Consider the following 22,862-nt stretch of genomic DNA (forward strand, 5'->3'; position numbering starts at 1 on the left):
TAGGGTTGCCACCTTTCACAAATGAAAATAAGGGACGCCCACCACGGCTTCCCAGGGCCATGACCAACACGACCCAAGTCGCCCGACTCACATTTTATGTTGTGTTTTTTTGTAAACGGGTGATCAAGAAAGCAATTAGTCATACATAAAATTAAAATTTTTTTTTTTAGCAATGAAGACTTTAATGCGAAAGATTGCTTCATGTAAAGTGCTGTTAAACAAAGCTACATTGCATGCATCCCTATTTAAAGACCTCAAAGCTAGAACGACATCTAAAAGGTCTGGGTTCGATTCCACTTTGGTCCCGGCCTCTCTGTGTGGAGTTTGCATGTTCTCCCTGTTTCTGCGTGGGTTTCCTCCAGGTACTCTGGTTTCCGCTCACAGTCCAAAGACATGCAGTTACTGGAGTTAGGTTACTTGGGGATTCTAAATTGCCCGTAAGTGTGAATGTGAGCGTGAATGGTTGTCTGTCTCTCTGTTGTAGCCCTGCAACAGGCTGCCGACTGCCCCACCGACCCTGAACAGGATAGATAGGATAGAGAATGGATGGATGGATGGATGGATATATCAAAGTGCAATGACACACAACTTGCACACAAGCTATTGCACAATTAACTTAGTGAATGGTATACTGTATGATCTGCTGCATGACAGTAGCACTAGCACCATCAAAGTCAAGCTTTTAGCTGGACTTTTCATTTTTTCTCTTTCATCTTTCTGAGATAGTTCATATTTTAAAAAGACTTTTAAACAGTTTTTCATCAAATCAAAATTATAGACTCTTGTCTTTTTGTCTTGTCATTTTGTGGGTCATTTTATGATATGTGGGCATATCATAAAATTATATAGATCACTAAATAAAAACCATAATATTTGTGCCAAAATCCCCCAGTCATGTTTTATGAATTTTTAAAATTAATATGCAAATGGAATTTGCACTTTTTTGGTGGGACATGATTTTGCCAAAGTCCCAAGAATTAGAGGTTTACTGTTAGTCTATTGGCATGATTTGCTCTTTTAATGGCCATATATATGTATACCAATACTACTTTATATTCAGTTAATGATCATTCAGACTCAACACCCTAAACAATCAATCAACCCAAACTAGTCTAATAAAGCACAACAGGAATCTGCATCAAGAATAACATAATGTTCTATATATCAGTGTCCAGTGTTGCTCTCCTGATCCATGCTGCCTTATATCAGACAGCCTGCTGTACGCACTGAACATACTCGCCGAAAAATGTTACAGTTTGACACAGTATGTAGACCATGTTTGGGTATGATTCACGGTCATACACAATAGTTTTGTCTCTTGCACCTGTTTAAGATGAATATTAAGGTCACTGCTGCACTGAGTTTATTTTTTATTTTATAGAACAGAAGATTATTGCAGGACAGGTGGGTCAGTCAACAATAGAGCACATGGTAGGTTGAAGTAAGTAAGTCATGAACCTCCAGGTTATGGCAGATGGGCCTTGTGATGGTAATACCTTTCTTCCTATGTAGCCTGGACTAAATATCTATGTATGGTGGATAATTGTATTCCATACTTTACTAGAATAGAACACTGGTTCAGTAAACACTGGTTTGAGAGAAACTCGAGGTTTTCCTCAAACTGACTTTCTGACGCCTCTCCCTGTGCTGTGCCTGAACCACCTAAATGTCACTTTGACTTCTGCATTGAGATACAATACCAAAGGTCACATCAATGCATTCATCTGCAGAAGGTTAACCTGGATAATTAGCAGTTACTTATTTTTGATATCTATATTATTTGGCCTTTTGTGTATACCATGACAATCAGTTGTTGAAAGAACAAAAAGAAAATCATTGAAAGAAAAAACAGCTTAGATTTTATTAGTTAAATACATAATTTGTAGGTTTAATGCATTGACTATGTGGACTGTCTGAATTTCAGCGTGTTTCTTTACAATCTTTACATTAAGCTATTAGGTTTTAGACATAATAGAAAAATATAAACATAAAACCCTGAACAGTCCTCAGTTCATTGAGCTGTAGGCTTATGTCACAGTTTAACTGTCTTGTTGGAAGCGCATAGTCTGCAATTTATTCCACTGATTACTCTTTCCACCTCAGCACCACTGATGAGAAGTGGATATTAGTCCCTCTGCTGCTTCCTGCTTAAGTCCATGATCAGTTCTTTTGTTTTGCTGACATAAAGCAAAAGGTGGTTTTCCCGGCACCAGTTCTCCAGGTGGGAGACCTCCCTCCTGTAGGCTTTCTCTTCGTTGTGGGAGATCAGTCCCACAATAGCCGTGTCATCAGTAAACTTTATGATGACGTTGGACTCTGTTGTGGCCTCACAGTCATGGGTGTACAGCAAGTCCAGTAGAGGGCTGAGCACACAGCCCTGGGGGGATCTGGTGTTGAGGGTGAGGGAGGATGAGGTGAGGTTTCCCACTCATACCACCTGTGATCTGCTGGTCAGGAAGCTGTAAACCCACCTGCAAAGGGATGGGTCCAGGCCCAGGTCTAACAGCTTAGAGACCAGGCTAGAGGTGACTATGATGCTGAATGCTGAGCTGTAATCTACAAACAGCACTCTCATGTAGTTCCAGAGTCCACGTGGGAGAGGGTCTTACGGAGGAGGAAGGTTACGGCGTTGTCTGTGGATCTGTCTGGCCGGAATGTGAACTGTAGTGGGTTGAGGACGGTGGGCAGTGAGGAGGTGATGAACGTCTTGATGAGTCTCTCAAAACATGTCACATACACTCCTGATCAAAATCTTAAGACCAGTTAAAAAGTTGCAAGAATTTGCATTTTGCACTATTGGATCGTAAGAAAGTTCTAAGTAGTTCTATATATTTTTGCACAGCTTCTGCTTTTAAAGGCTATGGTCTTAAACTTTTGATCAGCTGAAAAAATCAAGTTTGAGTGTAAATGCAGTTTTCAAGAAATTCCCTGCTCAAAAGTTTTTGTCTCTTGCGCCGATTTCTTCTTTTAGCATTGTGAAGCTCTACTTAGAACCTTCTTAAGATCCAATAGTGCAAAATGCAAATTCTTGCAATTTTTTAACTGGTCTTAAGATTTTGATCAGCAGTGTATAATACAATTACAGGTGGCTCTCCCACTGTGAAGCAATATAAGTATAAAGTATATAGAAACAATAGAATAAGATAAATGAAACACTACACATAGGTTGAAGTTATATTTATACAGCTTTGGAATTATTTACACAAATAAAGAATCATATTTACACAGCTAAGGAAAAAATCTCACAATATTGGACATACTTACCAAGAATATGACTATGAATGTATTATTAGCAACAGCAGAAGCAATTTGGTAAGTACTGAGTTGTAACCAACAAGGCGGTATTGCACATGATGGAGGCACTGGCAAAGTAAATGTCCAGTTCAGCAGTTCTTTAATGTTCTAATATCCCACAGCACAACTGATGGTTTCTCACGGCATACTTATGTGCCACAGCACAGGGGTTGGGAAACACCGCTTTAGAGGCGAAAAAAATGTGACTGATGCACTGAGGAGTCAGTTCTGCATATGATACCTACATGTTCCTGTGTGATGAGTCAAAATAATAATGTTGGTAAGATTATTAAATTCCAAAGCTGCTATTTAGTGATTTAGAAAACTATATTTCAATAAAAGTTAATGCCTCCACTTGTTTCAGGAAGAGCATTCTGTCTTCTTCTGGCTTTATTATGCTTTAAAAATATAAAAATGCATAGTGGGGTTAATACATAAGTAAAATTTGTGACAATGGTTTGCTTCAGAATGGATGGAGTGGGCCAGAGCAATAGTGATGGGTCGGTCGCGAACGATCCGGCTCTTTGAAATGAACGACGGGAGCCGGCTCCCGATAGTGAGCCGTTTCTTTTTTCTTTTCGTTCATTTCCTTTTTTGTTTTTGTTTTTTTGTGGAAGCCGCACGTGATTGGTTAAGATGAATGGTAGCATATGATCGACTACACTGAGCGGGAGGGAGGGGTCCACGGACACACTGCGCAGTAAGTAAACAAACACCAGAGAGGGAGGGGCTCCTGCAAAATGAGCTGGGAGACAGGAAAGAGCCAGTGGAAGTTGCGCATTACAGAGGCTACACGCGAGAACGGTGAGGAAAATGAGTGATGGAAAGCGTAGCAAAGACTGGAAACATTTTAACCTTGTACCTCCAAACATGTCGAACAAGACACAGCGTACTTCAAAAGTGCCGCCGTTTGTGGACGTCCAGTCACAAATACCGTAATACCACTACATGACTGAAGTGTAATTTCTGAGCTTTCAGGAACCGTTTGAATTTTTTCGATAGCACGAATGGTCATGGAGTTACGGTGAAAAGCCAGCTGATCAAGTTCTTTTGACCAGCTGACTCTGATGTGAGACGCTACGTCTTAATCAGCTGTTTGCGGCTTGTAAGGTCAGGAAACCCGCGATTCAGCAGTGATCGATTGGCCAAATTTAATATCGAGCAGGCTGCACAAACAACCTACATAGGTATACTGTATACGAATTGTTCATCCCTCAGTGTAATTAGAAGAACAAAACAGGGCAGGTCATCAGACAGGAGAAACAGGATCAACTCCTCAAAGGCCCTTGTTTTTTTCTGATTTCCAATCTTTTGTTTTATAATTTTAATTTAGTGCACTCTATTATATGTTGAGTATATAAAGAAATGTTTGATATAGGCCTAATATATGTTTTTACATTATTAATTCATTTTACACTTTTTTCTTTTAAATTAAAATCTAAGGAGCCATTTGGGAGCCGAAAGAGCCGGCTCTTCTTTGGGAGCCGAGCCTAAAGAACCGGCTCCCTTCACTACAGCGCAAGCAGTTACTTTGCCGCAAAGTGAATCTGAACTAGTGTGGTCTGCACTTGGGCTTCTTCGATTGGTTGACTGCAGTTTAACGTAATTGGCTGAGAAAACCAGGGGGGAGGGCATTGCATAATTTAAAAAAACGGCGTTTTAAACGCCGTCATATCTGTCACATGACGTAAAATGCGGCGTTCATGACCAGAAAAAAACGGCGTTTTTTCCGCCGCTCACCATGATGCATTCAAAACGCCGTAAAATACGGCGTTCTGGCAGGATTTTCGCCCTAATTTCTTTATTAAACGCGTTAAAATAGTGGCGAATTATGACCTATGGCTTGCCATTTGTCTATGGAGTTAATTTCGTGCCAAAAGGTCGCACGGAGAGAACACATGCTGCACACGCAAGGAACACACATAAAACCTGTTGCACGCAAAGAAAACGTTTTACAAACTGTACTCAGACATCGCACACACAAAACATACTTTACAAACTGTCCTCGAGTACAAAATGATCTCTCCTCGCATACAAAACAGCTTCTCCTCACGTATATACAACCTAAGCGCCGGATTTTCCACGTATGCCGTGATGGGTATACATTTCGTCATTGGTTGTTCAACTTGATAAACGTTTCAGTTGTCCAATCAATGCCCACATCATTTCTGGCGTCTAAGCCAATCTGCTATCACATGGAGTAAGACTATCAGCGTTATAGGACTGCAGGTTTTAAAATGAGCAGAGACGTTATCGACTAAGCTAAAATCTTTATCCGGATAACTCCTCGGTTTGTAAGTTTTACTTGGGTTCTTTTGTCTTTTGGTAGTGTCTTAGGAAGCACAGTGATAAAGTGCCTTTTTAAAAAATTATTATTTTGTAGCGTTTTACGTATAACAGGGACACACGTTTTAACCGAATGCTAGACGCTAGCATGGCTAAACAGCTAGTCGTGAAGCTAACTCAACTAATAATAGTTAATTTATTTAAGCTTACGTTCACCAGCGTTACTGTTTGCAACATAACCCACCCTCCCAGTTTCTTTCACAGACTCACAAACCAGTTTAACTTACGTGATTTGACTTTTATATTCTTTGTAGAATAAATGACTGACCACGTTTTGTGTTTGCTAACTTTAAGGTCCTGCACAGAAGACCCATACCAGCAGCTATGGCGGATGATACCACGTGGATGACAATATCGTCTGTTGACACAAACCCCAGTAAGATGACTGTATCGATAGCTTAGTGTTTAGGGTGCATACCTTATGACCTTGCGGAAAACAAGGGGTGCTGGGTGTGGGAGTGATGAGTTGCACTAATCAGCTGGGGTGGCGAGTTGACTGCCTCAATCTGATCCGACCTGAGGATGCACAGTGTGCACAGGGGCCATCTGACTCAACCCTGCCCTTCTACGCTATATTGTTCTGTACTTCTTTCAAGTAAACACATAAACAAAAAAAGTCACAATGGCCTCTGAAACAACTGTCCAGAGTAAAGAGCATTTCACTGTTCTCTGCTGGCAGGTTGTTCCAGGCATCCTGGGGGACTTACTGCCAGTCTGTGACCTCTGTGCCTTTGCTTTATTTCAGACTCATTTCAAGCTCTTATCCTTTTCATTTATGGCTGACTGTGTGTTTGAGGTTCTCATGTGTTGAATAATGAAATTCGGTACTGGTCACATGCTTTCATGATGTTTTTACCACAGTCGTGTAACATTTACCAAATGTTAAGCCTGATTCAAGACTCTTTGTAGGTCTGGGTGATGTGAATTAAAGCATTAAGTACACATCAATTTATGAGCTAGATTTGCACTAAATGGCTCTTATGTGTGATTAACCTAGACATTATAGTATAAAATTGTCACTATGAATCTACTAGAAGTCATGATACTGAATTCCTCTTTATGTTTGACTAGTCAACAGATGCTATGCTGTAGATGTTGTGGCAGCTCCTCTCCCCCCCCCTCCCAGGCAGAACTTTGAGCTCCATCACCCAATGAGCTGAGCTCCTTCATTCCTCAAGGTCTGTGTCTGAATGTCATCCTGTCTACTGAACTATAGGAATGATTTTGTCTTGTTTCCAAAGGGCATGCTGTCCTTTTATTTTAGTCAACTGCAGAGTCTCTCTGAATCAGTCATGTTTTTAATAAAACATGACATCTGTTATAAAATGGTTAAAAACATTAGCCACGTACCTCTGATTGGTTTGTCATAGATATTTTTTTTAGTTATGACAGTCAATACAGCGTTGGATGAACCAGGAAAATTCAATTACCTTTTTTTTTTTAACGTGGGGTTGTGACAGTGATGAGTTGCACTATTAGTCAGGTTGGTGATTGCAGTTGCAGAGCCACCCTGTCCTGACACGCTGTGGTGACACCTCAAGGTGCACAGGGGCCATCTGAGTCACTTCCCCACCTGACAGGGAAAAAAAAAAAATAGGGGCTGGCTCCTTAGAGGGTTTTCTCTTTTTTTTTTCTCAATGGTAATATTTTTTTTTTTCTTTTTTCCTTTTCGTGTGTGTGCTTTTTTTTTTTTTTTTTCAGTCTGAAGTTTGGACCATTTACATTTACTTGGGATGACCAAAATCTGTCCTGCCAGCAAACGCAGGTGAAGGAACTCCTGAAAACTGGTGAGAACAAATGGCTTAAATCAGTCTGTTTAAGATCAGATTTGTAGTGGGTTATCGCATTTTAATAAAATGTGATGGGGGGGTTTTTGTGGGGATTTTTTTTTTTTAGCAAATCAAAGACTGATCCGTCTTGCAGTTGGGCTATGCTTGAATATACAGTTATGTATTTATAGTGTGTTTTTTATTTATTTTTTAATTAAATGTAGAAAAATAGCTATTATGAGCTTGGGCATTTTGTCTGTAAACACGATAGCTCAACGTTATGAATGAATTCTGATAAAACTTTGTAGGAGTGTAAAGTTAACAAAAGTCTTACAACTTAAACTGTGATTCTTAGAAATGTGGTGTGTATTAGCATACAGAATACTGTATTTGACCTCTAACTTCTTCTTCAAGGTCAAATAAGGTCAAACTTTCATAAAATGTCTTAGCTTTAAAACACTAATTAAAATCCTGCTGCCTTGGAACATTTAGGAAATGATTGTGGTATGTGGGGACCTATAGAGGAAACATGGAGCTCCTGCTGTTTGATGGGAGGCACACCTCCATCTGTGCAGTTCAGTGAGCAGCAGCACCGAGCCAAGTTTGCTGTGATATACAAACTACGAACCTGATATATAAATGTTAATATATTAACATGTTATTTTGTCATATGTATTAGCAGAGCATGTGAAGACACAAAATGCAAGAAATCTTTTTTTTTTTTTTCCTCTGAATTTGCACTCTTGTTGGAGACAAAGTCCATAACAGAGCTTTGTAAAGTCAAGTGTTGGTCAGTTTTATTTCTTTATCCCTTTTATTGCAAACCAGACATTTGTAAACATACAGTAAACTTTCTCTATCCTTGGACCTGCAGGCATACAAGAAGAAGGTACTTGTATTTTCTATCTGATAATAACTTGGTACATTACTATTTATAGTGTAACCGCTTTGAGCAGGCAGTTCTGTTGGTCACTGATGACCCAGTTAAAACTAAGTCCAGTGGCCCACTTGATAAAAGGAATATTTTAACCTGAGACTGCCCATGACAGCAGTTTTCCTGCTGCTTTCTATTTTATTTTTTTCCTGTTGTCCCGGTTGATTACGGTCATAACTTGATCGTTGACTCTACTATTAATTTTTTGTCTGTCCTCTCTCTCCTTCCTCTGTCCCTGCAGGCAGCTGAAAACCCTGCCAGCCCCACAGCAGCAGTCGCTGGTACACTTCACTTGCTGTGCATGTCGCCTGTCACTGATCCCTGAGCTGCTGCAGAATGACCTAAATTGACCCAGTGGTGGAAAACACATTTCCAGTATTAAAGGCTGTGATAAGGTTCCCCTGCCTCCCTTCAGGACACCTGTGTAATTTCAGATAAAATTGCCATTACACCTCAAATATTGATGTACATGTGGCTCTACAGGTTTGGCGTATCTATGAAGGAGTATCATTGGTGTACACAAAGGTTTCTTTTGCTCAAATAGTAATTCAAAATAAGTGGGAAGCACAAGTATGTATTGTAGATATTTGGCACCAATACAGATCATATTATACTGGTTAATGGCCAGATGTGAATGAACTGTAGAGAACTAGTAAAAAATTTAACCTTTTGACACTAGTGTTGTGTTGGTTATTTATTTTAAATTATCCATCCACTCTCTGCTGCTTACACTGTTCAGGGCCGGGGGGGGGGGGGGGGGGGGGGGGGGGTGCCTGGAGCCTGGAGCCTATCCCAGCTGTCATAGGGCAAGAGGTGGGGTACACTCTGTACAGGTTGCCAGCCTGTCGCAGGGTTAACAGAGACAACCATCCTCATCATTAGTTCATTGCTGCGTTCAAACTCCTGTATGCTCAAAAAAAACAATGCTACATCATAGCTTTTTTAAAAAATGGTTGGAGGTGAAGTGGAGAACTGACCCGTGGACTAATGAGCCAAAATTAGAAATTCTTTTTGGAAACTAAGAATGTTTCAACATCTGGGTTAAAAAAAAAAAAAAAAGTCCAAATAGTCACCATTCACCATGATCTGTGGGTACTTCAGGTTGTGGTTACTTTGTAACTGTCTGAACTGTTAAGCACCTGAATTTTATATTAAGAATTACAAACTACCGTTAAAATTCAAGGCAACCCAAACATGTCCCTGTCCTCACTTTTTTGAGCTGATTTAAGTCAAATATGGAGGACCCAGTTAACATCATCATGACCTCTTTAAACTTCATTCAGAGACGTGGAGTTTGGAGGGACGAGTTGCTGTTCTCCATCTCTGCTGTACAGTATGATTTGAACCACCAGGTGGCAGTTAAATATAAGTGATTTCTTCTCCCCCAGTCTGTAGCCTATAATAATGTAACACTGGATTAATTAGCGTCTCAAAACTGCACACACTGATAACTCCTGCAGCATCATTTCTCATCCATATCCTGCGGTGCACAGGATGTGCGGCACCAAAGCACTCAAACACGTTTTAACATTGTTTCAATGTAAATGTGCAAGACTACCATTAGCTGGGATGCTGCACTTCATTTCTAGCCTAGAATGTGAATAGTGTATTCATATAAAATGCAAGGCAGTTCAATTAAAATATATATGCAGTTACACATGCGCCTCAAACTTGAAAATCTGTGAAGTTTTTGGATGTTGCGCTATGTGCCCATTTTTTTTTTTTTTTTTCCAGCCTTTCATGGTTTCATCCACATTTCTTACTGCTCTCTTTGTGCTGCTTTCACTGGCATCTCAGGTTGACACAGACCTGCACTGAATGTGCAATAGATTTGTGCTCTGATTTAACACTGTGGGTATTTTAATCCCTTTGTGGGGGTTGTGTAAATATTTTCGTGCTGAGATGAAAGATGATGTGGTTGGAAAAAGAAACTTTTTAATGCTTCCCAGTATTTTCTTTTTTTTTACATTGATTTAAAGCACGTATTTAATTTGTAACTTTACTACTCTTGTAATAGTTGTTTTTGTATTCAGGTGAAAGTAAGTGGTGGCACTTGCTTCATTTCATATAGCACAAGAGACTAATCAATTATTCATCTCATTAATTGTGAATTGGCACCAGATGAAAGGTTGCATTTACAGCAAAGTGCTGTCATTAACTTTACAGATCGTCGAGCACCAAAGGAGTAATGTTTTAGCTCTCCCTTCTCAATCCAGTCATTTTTCTTCACCCAAACACATCAACCTCAGCTGGGCTGGCTGGCTTTGTTACAGCAGAAGCTCCTCCAGAGCACCTTACCCTGCCAGACTGAAAATGACTGAACTACAGTCTGTTCACCTGAATTGATTGAAAAGTGACAGAAGATTAATATCACTGAGTACGACACTGATGATGAAACATCTTTCAATTTATTCCGTGTTGACTGTGGAGCCTTCACCTGTGAGGCTCCTCTCCTGTTTACCAGCTCCTAGTTTGGGTCTCGGAGGCAGGCGCCCTCTCGACCCTCGACCTTCCTTTATGTTACAGTCACACTGGGAAAAACAGTGGTCGGCATTACCAAAATTATTACTGTGTGCAAAGAACTTGTGATTAAAAAACTTTGATAAAACTGCCGTAAAATGCTTTCAGTCTGCTATCAGTTTGTGATTGAATGGGGCCAATATGCAATCTGTTTGTTGCAGTCAACATACACAGAAATTTACATGTACTTACATTCAGGGTCCAGCCAGAGCCTCATAGATTTGAAACTGCAAAACGACACAGGCACTCGGGAACTTTCTTTTAGGAATTTAACCAGAACGCAACCAGCTGAGTCGAATCCTCTATGAGACATATTGCAGTCAATGATGTAGACCAACTCAGAAGGATTGCAACATGTTGGCAATCTGTTTGTGTTAATAAATTAGACAGCAGTTATTTACAAACATTCATCTGTCTGAGAGTGATTGCAGTCAGGCTGTGATTGTTTGGAGACAGGTTGGCTCCCACCAGGTGATCTGTGCAATCACCTCACGATTTAAAGGTTGAGCATTGAAATATTTGCAATTGGTCACCGAATGCAAAAATATTCAATGCAATCTCCTGACAACCACCTCCTTCCTAGTTGCAAGGAAGTTGCTGTCCTATTTTTACTCTAGTGTGGCTGAGCTATTAGTTAAAGGTGAGGCTTAGGCTGGGGGGGGGCATTCCCATGATGCACTGAGCTCTTTTCTTCCTCTCCATTCTTTTTCATTCCCCATGTAGTTATATTACACTACTGCTCTGTCTTTCCCCTCATCTGCTAAGTGGATGCGGCAAACGGCTGCTGTCCCTGAACCTGGCTCTGCCAGAAGCTTCTTCCTGTTAAAGGGGGTCATTTTTCACCCCACTGTCTCTTCATACAGACTCATTGAATTGTTGGGGTTCTCTGTCTAATAACGTAAGGTCGGTACAGTACAATATAAAGTGCCTTGAGATGACTGTTCCAGTGAACTAGCACTATATAAATTAAATTGGATCAAACTGCTTGTTTTAAGTAAATCAAACTAATGGGTCACATAATACCCTTCTAAGCAACCAACTGGGAAATCTCAAAAGGACAACAAACCTGCCTACGAGTTGCTTCGTAACCCTCATCCACCCCCGCACCTTTTCATGCTATGCTTTATCAATATCCTGACTGCTGTCATTACCAAGGTCTGTTTTGTATGAGGGTGAGGGATCGTACTGCTGCTCTCACTGCCTCCTACTTTCCGTGCATGAACAGGGGAAGTCAGGGAGGTCCCAGAACAGAGCTATGCTGGCAAATATAAACCACAGCAGATGAGGGAGGGACACTTTGTGCTTGTAGTTTTATTGGAATTTCACTCTTGCTGCCATACTCGAACAAATTTATTATTGAGATTCACACTGGCTGCTGGCATTGCCTGACTGACTGCATATGTATATTTAATATCACTGGAGTAATGTAACATATTACAAGTAGAAAAGTGCTTTCACACATTCCCACGAAGGATTTAAAATATTTGTTTTCCTGCCATCTCACTTCACCTTTCCCTCTCTGTCCCCATAGAAAACTGTGACTCAGAGCAGTGATTGACAGCAGCGAGGCGGGGGGGGGGGGGGGGGGGGTGATCATAGATGGCTGATTGACTAGACTGTGTTACCAAAGGCAGGTCTTGTTTTGCTTTTAACTATACCCACAGGAGAGCTGAGGAACATCCAGCTTCTCACAGAGTCTCAGTTTGGAGGCTGAGTCCAAGACTTCAGAGGGAGAGAGAAAGTTAGATGGGGACAACTCTTAAGAGATAAATAGGTTTGTTTAGCCTGAGGAGGCCATCCTCTGAGTGTGGCCCTCCCGGGGGAACTGCCCGAGTCACAGTCCTCAGTGGACACTTTCACAGGATGCTGGATGGATGTGAGAGGGAGATCAAAGGAAGGGTTTATATTGTTGGTTGGAATAACGTTTTGCTAATGAGTGAGTAATGAATGAGTAATCCCATACCCCAGTGCACACATACATATGTACACGTAGCCGTCACATGATATACGTTGTTAGTAGGCGGTAGTTTTTCTCAGTGGGTCGTAGTACACTCGTACTCCTTGGTAATGAAAAGCCAGTTACCATTTCTTATCTAAAAAGGTCCTTTGTAAGACAATGTGTTCGTTTAGTACTCTGCCTTAAAAGACAGTATCAGTCCAGTATGAACATTGCGTAATGGCTGCATTGCAGATTTTCTAATTTTTATCATTAAAACATTTTCAGTTTGTGCTAACCCAGACACCACTGTAGCAACAGGAGGCTGTTAACTACTGCAATCCATGTTTAACCTCAGTGCTAACATGGTAACCGATAAATCCTGCTTTATGACAGGGCGTAGGTTTGGATGTCTGAAAGGGTGCAACGCGCTACAGGAAAAGATGTACCTGAGTGTTTATTCACAGAGAACAGACTTCAGAAAAGCTGCTGCATGGTTGCGAGCCTGATTTTAAAATATTCTCAAACCGAATGTGTCAGGAGTTCATTTGAGCGAGGACATAAATGCACAACGCAACACAACAGGCTGAATTTCATAAGCTACTTTCAGCTTCTCCCTTATTCACACGTGGTCACCACAGTGGTCACGGTGGTGGAGTTTTTCATGCGAATGTGTAAACCAGTACACTATGGAGCCAACAGTCAGTGTCTAATTAGCTTAAACAGAGTGAAATGTGTGGTAACAACTACATGAGAGAATAATCCAGTGGGGGAGGGACGAATTGCTGTTGTGTTAGAGAAGAAGTCAGACACGAAAATCAGTGCTGCATCTTATTGGAGTTCTTCAGTTGCTGAATTCATCTAATTGTGACCCCTAATATATCCATATCCCCTCCACCCCTAAGAAATAAATAAAAAAGGTGAAAATGACATCATGTATGTGTACTAGTCTCATTTTAGCTGAGCGTGTCTTCTTCATTTTCAGTCACACTACTTTATGGCCTCTGCTCTCTGTTTCCCCCTGTGTATCAAATCTGTATATTGTCAGTGCCTGATATGCTCACCTCAGGCGCAGCTCTGGCTATGAGCACTGTAGCCCCGCCCACCTGCTGTTCAAATCTTCTGTTTGTGTGGGGAAGCCAGTCAGAAGAAAGTTAGCTCATAGGGATGGGGAAGGAAGCTAAAACAGCTTGTTGGAGCCATTAAGGGATAAACCAGGATGATTTTGAGCCGTGAATCACACAAGGCTACGCTAGTGCCTGGGAATAAAGAAATGGAGCTGGCTATGAGCAGAATAGGTCCCTTTTTATTTATGGTTACACTGACGCTATTAAGTGAATGGTTCTGTGCATGAGGCAGTCAACATAAATGTCCACTGATAGCAGAACAGATAGGGCTGAATAAGAGCACCAAATATCCTCTATAGTGGTTTAATGACACCTGCCTGGAAAACGATTTTTTTTGTCCAGAATTAAAATTAAACACAGTAGAACGTGGTTGGTTCAGAATTCAATTTGCAGCCCAATCCATTTTTAAGCTACTGCTGTCACCTCGTGTAACACTCTGAGTTCAGATAAGGTGCAATTTCAAACTTTTCATTGTGAGTGAAAGAGTCTGTCTCCACATCCCCTCCACCCACCCCCACCCCCGCGTATCAGATATAATACCTCTGTGGTTTTTCAAATACCTGGAAGGTTCTTACTAGAGTCCATATCCACAAACATTTCTCCATATACATGTAAATATCTAAATAATACAGAGGGAACAGGATTGAAATGCTAATGCGGTTGCACTCATTGCTGTGTGCTTCATTTGTATCTGCTCAGCAACAATGACTGGGAAAAAAAGAGAATGCTGGCAGAAGAAATTGCAGTGATGAACTTAATTGGAAACTTTTTCTCTTTTTTGTACTTGCAGAAATGCGTGACATGCACAGATGAGTCATTGCTGGGCTTGTTTCTCCTCACATCGGTAGTTTATTCTCTTCTGTAATTGAAAAACAGAGCGGGATATTATTTTGAGACCCACATGTACAGGGCCAGACCACAGGCTGGATACTTTATAAGTGAATATGAAGCATCAAAAGCCTAAGTGGAAAGTGGTTAAAAAAAAAAAAATGTTAATAATAATTAGGAACAGCTAATGCCTTCAGCTGAAGTTCTGCTAGTTTAATAAAAGCAGCATGCAGCAGATTTGTATTAAGCACCGTGCCGGTGTAGCTGCTCTAAAAACCACAAGGGAGCACACAAATGAATAGCGTGTTTGTTTATACCACCTCAGGAAAATGCAGCTAAAATAGGCTGATATTTAACAGGCTACGTTCTGCCACGATTCCTGCTCACAGACACGCCATTTATTTTCATAAAGCTTATGCCTTTTGGCAAACTGAAACCATGAGAGCATGTTCTGATATCATAAAGAAGGCTTTCAGAAATATTGCAGCATCTCACCGCCTGGGAACCGTGTCATGCTGGTTGTATTTTTATGGTGAGATCTGCCAAAGAAAGCTTGTGCATACATGACTTCTCTGCATTATGCGCCGTATTGAAGGCAGACAGGTGATGGGGGGATTTTGGAGCTGTGAAGTTACATGTTTGCTGCCAGATTTTTTTTCTTTTTTTTTTTAAACAAATGTGTCCCAGCAAACATCTGCAGAAAAATCTCCAAAAGTAGGGGAGCAAATTTAAACACTGATTTCTATGCTGTGCTATCATTTTTTAACCCTCACTTTTCCAAAACTGAACAGGTAGATTAACTTAAAAAAAAAAAAAAAATGCAACAGGTTGAACATGTAGAAGACATGCAGCTATAAGGTATAAGGAGGGGGTAGTGTGTGTGTGTGTGTGTGGGGGGGGGGGGGGGGGGGGTCTGTGTATAAGCTGACTATGAGCTTAGAGTCAGTATCTCAGCAGAGAGGATGCTGAGACAAAGGAATTTAGAGGACCTGTGAAATCTGCACCTATCAAATGCAGGCAGCAGTATGTTGAGATGGCCAGCTCCAGATAAGCCAGGGGGGCTGTTTTTAAGCCAGAAATGTGAAGCAGGTACAGCAAGTACACTGAAACAGTTAAGGGGGGGGGCTGGGAAACTGGAGTATTCCAATCAAATTTTGAATTTGAAAGCAGCCTAATTGAAAGCGACTGACTGAATATAACATCATCTTAAGTAGTAAAAGTGAGAATGGCACTGGGACACAGTATTTTGTGACTCTGTGACTGCTTTTTTGTAGCTGTTAATGAGACTTCTACACTATTCTGGTTCTCACCAAAGCAAAATGGTCCAATTCTCTCAGGTTTAATGGTTGTCTTTCTGGTATGGTGGGAAAAAAAAAGTTAAATCTTGAATTCAGTAGCATTGAACCTCCTCTGGCAGTAATGACTTCCATCAGGTTATTGATGCGAACGTGTCCTCTGAGGACTGTGACATGGGTAGCATTTTTGGACCATTCCTCTTTTTCAAACTGTGTCACTGATCGATATAAGTGGGAGGTCTTGAATGAGCAGCACTCGTCAGGTGATGCCACAGCATCTCAGCTGGGTTAAGGACAGGACTCCGCAGAGTCAGAGTGCAGCGGTTTCCTTTATGCTGTCCTTTCAATAACACCGTTCTCAGGCAGTTTGTGGAGATTTCTGTAGCTGTGTTGCTGTCGGCTTCTTCAGCTCTTACATGATTTTTACAAAGTTTATTTTAACCTTTGCTAGCTTTGCACATTTCTACAATGACTCTTTTAAAGGACCTATGAAATTCAAGACATAATTCACTGTCTTTCATGAGAAGAACCTGACTTTGTAGTCTGTTATTTCTAGGAACACCTCTACAAACTGGAACGCAAACACTTCACTGGAAGAGCAGTTTTTGGAGACATCATTAACGTAGTGTTTTTTACATCCCGGACTGGGAGTGCTTACTTGGTGTGTTCAAAGGAATAATAATAAGAGCAAATGTGTGTTCGTAGTTTAGGCAGATGATTTATATGTAGGTTTAGAAAAAGCATTTTTTTTCACCTTCTGTGAACAAAGATCTGATGTGATTCACCAAAAAGGCTGGAATTTTGTTTCATTTGTATAAAGACATTGTCCCAGAAGGATTGGGACTTGTCACCAAGCATTGTGGTAAACCTCTGTTGCACTTTTCCCTTTCAAAAGTCGGGTCTTCCTTTGTGACTTTGATCCAGAATGCAACTGAAGATGCAACACAACACTGCTGTACCTCGATCTTAGAGTTCAGCTTGTATCTATTTTAAGTTTCCTTTGGTGTCCTCGACCATTCAGACTCTCCCCTGATTCAATCTGGGGTCAGATTCCTTTACTCCAAGTAAAGTGGCTAAGATCCCATGTAACCTACAGTAAATTCCCTAACAGCATTAGCAGCTGTGGCCACAGGAACATAAGGAAATGCCCTTACACCCTTTATCTTGACCCTGCTTGGCAATTGCATCTTCTATTTTCATTCCCTTGCCCATGTTCAGTGCGACACACAACAAACTGCTTTCAGCGTTTATCCAGGGGCAGTAGAATTTCTCTCTTTTTATAGCTTCTATCTTTTATTCTGCATGATTAAAAAAAAAAAGTTGTGATTTCAGCTAATTTCTTGGAAGAACAATGTATTGTTTCAGTGGAGTATAAGGGTGGCAACACTTTTTGGTTATGTCTGCATGTATCACATGTCCACGTGAGCAGGAGAAGAAGTCAGTTAAATCACTCAGCGTTGCCACTGGAGATCTGAATGTTGTGTAGATGTAAGCTTCAGTCAGATCCAGGCTGACATTAACCTTCCCGGCTGTCCTCTTTCCCTGCTCAGAGGTCTGTCCATGATGGATGACCTCTCCTTCACACACACACAATACGCAGAGCTCTCACAGCTCATGCCCATTAAGAGCATATCCTTATAACGGGATTAGGAGGCCAGTAATGGAAACTCGAGGAACCCGGTCCCATAATCTCCTGCTTGATACTTTTTGCTCTGATCAATCTTTGTTTGGCTGCCTCGGAGGTAGTTGCGAAATGTCATTGGCTGCAGTTTGAGAGGTGAGGGCGTGTGCAAGTGTGTGGTTGGGGATATTCAGTGTCACATGTTGGATTCATTTGTCTAACTTGTTGGGTGCAGATTCATATTATGCTCTGGCTTGGGGTGTCGAGAGGAGTCATTAGTTATTATCTGTGAAGGGTGTTGCATCCATGATTTATTTGGTGCTGCAGCAGAGATTGTGCAGGTGCATTATGCCATCATTATAGCTTCAAGCGTGACCCAAATTTCCTCTGCCCCTCTCGCCTTGCCCTCCTCTCCTCCTTCTCGTCTCCCCTCCTTCAGTGGCGCATTCTGAATCCAGATGGGGAGCAGACTGTGACTGCAGCTTATTATGAGCTGCGCTGTGAGACCAGGCTAGGGGGATGGAAGGCAAGACAGAACAAGAACGGAGTAATTGGGAGAAAAGCAAGTAGATCTGCACAACACTAATTCCCAGAATGTGCTTGTGTCTGCTGTCGTTTACTGCTTTGAAAGTGGGCAAGTAACACAGAATTTTAACAAATCACACCGGAAGGTAATATGTACGGCCGATTTTTTTGGAGGGGGTCCATCCATCCACCCACCCACTTTCTTCTACTTGTCCATTTCAGTGTTGTGGGTGGGTGGCTGGAGTCTTATCCCAGCTGTTACAGTGCACAAGGTAGGGTACACCCCGGACAGGTCACCAGTCCATTAGACAAACACCTATGGCCAATTTAGAATCACCAATTAACCTAAACGCATGCACGTCTTTAGACTGTGGGAAGAAGCTGGAGTATCTGGAGAGAACCCACGCAGACACAGGAAGGGTGGTGGATTTGAACCCAGGACCTTCTTGCTGTGAGGCAAAAGTGCTAACCACCACGCTGCACCCTTGAACTGGGTCAGACTGTAAATTTGTTGATTGGTCTGTAGTTCAAAATGGACTGATTATCATATATGAGCACATGCTGAGGTTTACCAGTGTCATTATTAAATATAGTATTTGAATCTCATTATACTCATTAAATGTAAAATAAAAGTGCAAATGATGGAAAACAATGATTATTACTGATGCACTACAAGCCAGGAGAGGGAGGCCATTTTGGCTCATAATCACATGACGGCATCACACAGTTGCTGCACGTTATGCAAATCTCCTGTTCCACCACATCCCAAAAGCACACTATTGGAGGTGATCTGAGTACACTGAGCTCATTATAATGTTCAAGAAACCCATTTGAGATGATTTGAGATTTGTAGTATGACACATGATTGTTCTGGAAGCAGCCATCAGAAGGTGGTCAGAAAGGCATGGACACAGTCAGCAACAATATTCAGGCAGGCTGTGGCATTTAAACAATGCTCAGTTGATGCTAATTGCCCAAAATGTGCCAAGAAAATACCCCCACACCATTACATCACCACCAGCCTGGATCCTGCTGGATCCATGCTTTCATATAGTTTACACCAAATTCTGACCCCATGCAAACTGTATCCTCAGTTTCTTGTTCTCCACTGACAGAAGTGACATTTGAGCCCATCTGCTACAAGGTTTGATGTCCTGAGCACACTGTATATTAAATGACTGGACAATTTGTCTTTCTGGACCACTCTCTGTAAACCGTAGAGATGGTTATGTGGGAAAATCCCAGCAGATCAGCAGTCTGTTAAATACAGCCCATCTGGCTGTTCCCTTATTCACATGGAGTAAGTCTCAGTGGATAGCTGTGCATGTTAGGTTTGGTAGATTAGTACACTGGACGCCCTTCCAGACACCACCTTAAAGGGATTTGTGCTTCTTCCCCAGGATTGAACAGGATTGGGGGATCTTTTTTAGGTACACGTGTACACCACTACACTGTAGAGCCACTGGCACAGACACACACACACCTGTTAAGTGTCCCTTCTTTCCCATTCTGATACTCTATTTGAACTTCAGCAGGTCACACTGAGCATGTATACAGACCTAAATGCATTGAGTTGCTTCCATGGGATTGGCTGAGTAGATATTTGTGTTAACAAGCAGTTGAACAGTGTGTGCCTAATAAAATGGCTGGTGAGTCTATTTTAAAATACAGAACACTGAAAATAAGCTTTTTTTTTTTTTTTTTTTAAATAAGTGGGTGAAAGATGCTGTAACTCAACTCAATACAAAAAGACGCCCCCCCTAATGGTTCAGTCCATTGTTAAACCCCCACGGTCTCTTTTGCTTAAGCTAATAAAGAACTGGAGTACCTCAAAAATAAAAAAGTAATTTAATCACCTTGTCTAAATCAGTGTCGAAACAATGGTGTCCTAAAGTGACAAATTAACTAAACCAAACTAATAACTTGAATACTTCAGTGACTTCAGCAAAACTCTCTCACATGTGATAATGAGATAATGGTGTTTTATGCTGTGTTTTTGTAGTAAGAGTGGAAGAGTACTGTGTAATTAACTGTGTGACTGTGAATGAGGCTATCACAATGAAAAGAGATGAAAAGTTACACAAGTGAAGGCAGCACTGTTCTCTGGTCAAATCTGACCATTACTGACCCCCTCCCCAATCATTCACACACACACACACACACACATATGGTCAAATCACTGCATTACCTATTGTTACACAGCACCACAGTCCTGCTGTGCTGCTGCTCACCTGATATCCTAACGTGGTCTCTTGGTAATTTTTTTCTTTGACTCCCTGCTCTGCTTTCTGTCCTAAGCTGTTTTACGTCCTTGCTTCCTCAAGGTGAGTCCGACACAAACAGCAGCAGCGGGAGCCCTCAGCTCAGTTTGGTTGCCGTCTCGCAGCACTTTCATGCCATGCTGGTGACCTGGGAAACATCCAACCAGGCATGTCTGACTTAAACAAAGACTTTGCGGTCAGGATCAAGGTTGTGAGCTGCGACAAACTCCGCTCAGTGTTTTTGATACTTCATGCAGCTTTAATCTTATAATTTTATGGTTTGGCATTTCCAGTTGATTCAAGTGACCGTAATTGAAAGAAATCACTTTTTTTTAATCAGTTCATCATTTGTATGTGACCTGGCTAGTAACAGCACGAGAGTGGCATATTAAACAAAAAGCAAACATAAAGCTTCTTAGTAAGGCTAACAAATTACACAAGAACAGCTTCAGTGCACCTCGGCTTTGATTCTGCAAGCTTCTGAAACTCCACTGGTGGGATGGAGCTCCATTCTTCCAAAAGATGTTACCACTTTGGTGTTTAGATGCTGCTGAAGGAGAGCGCTCTCTAGTTAAAAATCTCACGTAGCTGTTCAGCTGTGTTGAGGTCAGGTGACGTTCATATCATTTTCATAGTTTTTCAGCGATCCCTTTTGCCCTTCAGATACAGGCAATGTCACTGGGACTGAAATGTTTTGTTACATGATAACCGTGAATCCAAAGAACTGTGTGTTGATTTAAAATGACCCTTCACTCCACGGGGCAAGTGGACCATAATCACGTTAGCAAAATGCTCCCAGTCAGCAGAGTCCTGTACTGCAGGTGGAGGTTTTCCTTTTAGTTTGTCAGCCATCTATATTACCTACAGTTTATTAACAATAAAAACACATCACCCCCCCGTGCTGTGCATCAGACAGCTGTACCACAAAATAAAGAGCCTTAATGCCAGTGAATGTGTCTCACTCATATATGTGCCATTAAGTCATCTGACCTGCACTGTACGTTTTTGAGAGTGAGGCTCGTTATGGGAAAAATTGAGAGCAGTGACTCCGGGCAGGTGTGGCTCAGGTGGTTAGTGGGTCATCTACCAATCAGAGGGTTGGTGGATCAATCCCTGATTCCTCCAGTCGGCGTGCTAAAGTATCCTTGGGCAAGATACTGAACCTCAAACTGCCTCTGATGCATCCATCGGTGTCTGAGTGTGTATGGATGTTAGAAAGCACTCAGGCAAAGATAAAAACACTGTGACTGGGTGAGTGAGACTTGCACACAAAATTTGCTTTGAGTGCTCAACCGAGTAGAAAGGCGCCGTAGAAGTACCAGAACATCTACCATTTAAAAAAAACAAAAAGTGTAGTGCTGACTACCTCTTATGTTGACACAGATTCATTATATTACCTGACAGTACTTGACTCCTGTGCAAGGTTAGCTTACTCTCTGCACAAGAAGTGACTGGAGCTGTTTTTCTATTGAGATGGGCACAAAAATTTTAGTTATATATCCCTGTGTGAAACTGCAAACAGTGTAGTGATTAATACATTTGCCCAACATGCAAAACATCCCCGGTTTGCAATTTTTTGGAGCCTGAGTGTTGAAGGGCAAAATGTGCAAATTCATCAGCTACCGAAACTGAAAACACAATATTGACATGACATTATATCCATCATGAAACGTTGGATTTCTTGTTTGGGTCATCGCTGTAACCTTTCACTCCTTGTAGTTTGACAAGTATTCATTTAAGCAGCTTAATCTTTTTGGAATTCACCCCGAGACATGATTTATACTACAAATTATTATAATCACAGTCGGATAATGTGAGTGACCCAACTTAGCATTTTCATTTGGCTACTGTATTGTCCATTTCTGCAGAGCTTTTAACTAAATTGGATCGGAGATCTTATTTAGGAAGGTCGTCGACTCGGGGGAATTCAAATAGATTTGACCACATCACGAGTATCAAGAAGGTCAGTGTGCCGACTGCAGTGATAATTTAAACAGGCAGGATGTACTTAACAGCCAAAAATATCCACTCATACATCATATATCTTTATTTTTCTGTTAAAAATGGACTTGTTTGGGAAGATAGCGCTCAGTCGAGGACAGACGGGAGCTGGGGCAGGCCTGTTATTTTTCACGACGTAGGGTGACAGAGCTGTTTAATAGGCCTGGTGTGAAATATGCAAGGATATTGAGATTCCTAAAATGAACCGGTGTGAAATGAATATTACACAAAGGATTTCATTTTATTTTTCAATCTCTTGGTTCAATTGCTTCCTTTCACTCGGAGTTTGCAGGTGCAGACGCTGAGTGATTAGAAGGAAGTGAAGTCAAACTGCAGGTGCGTTTGGTCTTTTTTCCTACATCTTGTTTTAAACCCTGCGGGGACACTCCAGCACTCTCTCACTCC

At 41.3% G+C, this 22,862-nt stretch overlaps 1 long non-coding RNA gene and 2 other non-coding genes across 3 annotated transcripts; all 3 read left to right on the top strand.

The window, feature by feature from the left end:
- Window positions 1-5,438: 5,438 nt before the first annotated feature.
- LOC115777974 (uncharacterized) lies at window positions 5,439-9,013 on the top strand. Its single transcript, XR_004019719.1, has 5 exons — window positions 5,439-5,588; window positions 5,935-6,016; window positions 6,712-6,818; window positions 7,342-7,427; window positions 8,585-9,013. It is a non-coding gene; the product is annotated as an uncharacterized LOC115777974 (long non-coding RNA).
- Window positions 6,092-6,196, top strand: LOC115777976 (small nucleolar RNA SNORD67). The gene has a single exon (XR_004019721.1). It is a non-coding gene; the product is annotated as a small nucleolar RNA SNORD67 (small nucleolar RNA).
- Window positions 7,093-7,206, top strand: LOC115777975 (small nucleolar RNA SNORD67). The gene has a single exon (XR_004019720.1). It is a non-coding gene; the product is annotated as a small nucleolar RNA SNORD67 (small nucleolar RNA).
- Window positions 9,014-22,862: the final 13,849 nt, after the last annotated feature.

Source organism: Archocentrus centrarchus, unplaced genomic scaffold, assembly GCF_007364275.1.
Source record: "Archocentrus centrarchus isolate MPI-CPG fArcCen1 unplaced genomic scaffold, fArcCen1 scaffold_90_ctg1, whole genome shotgun sequence".
NCBI classification, from domain to species: Eukaryota; Metazoa; Chordata; class Actinopteri; order Cichliformes; family Cichlidae; genus Archocentrus; species Archocentrus centrarchus.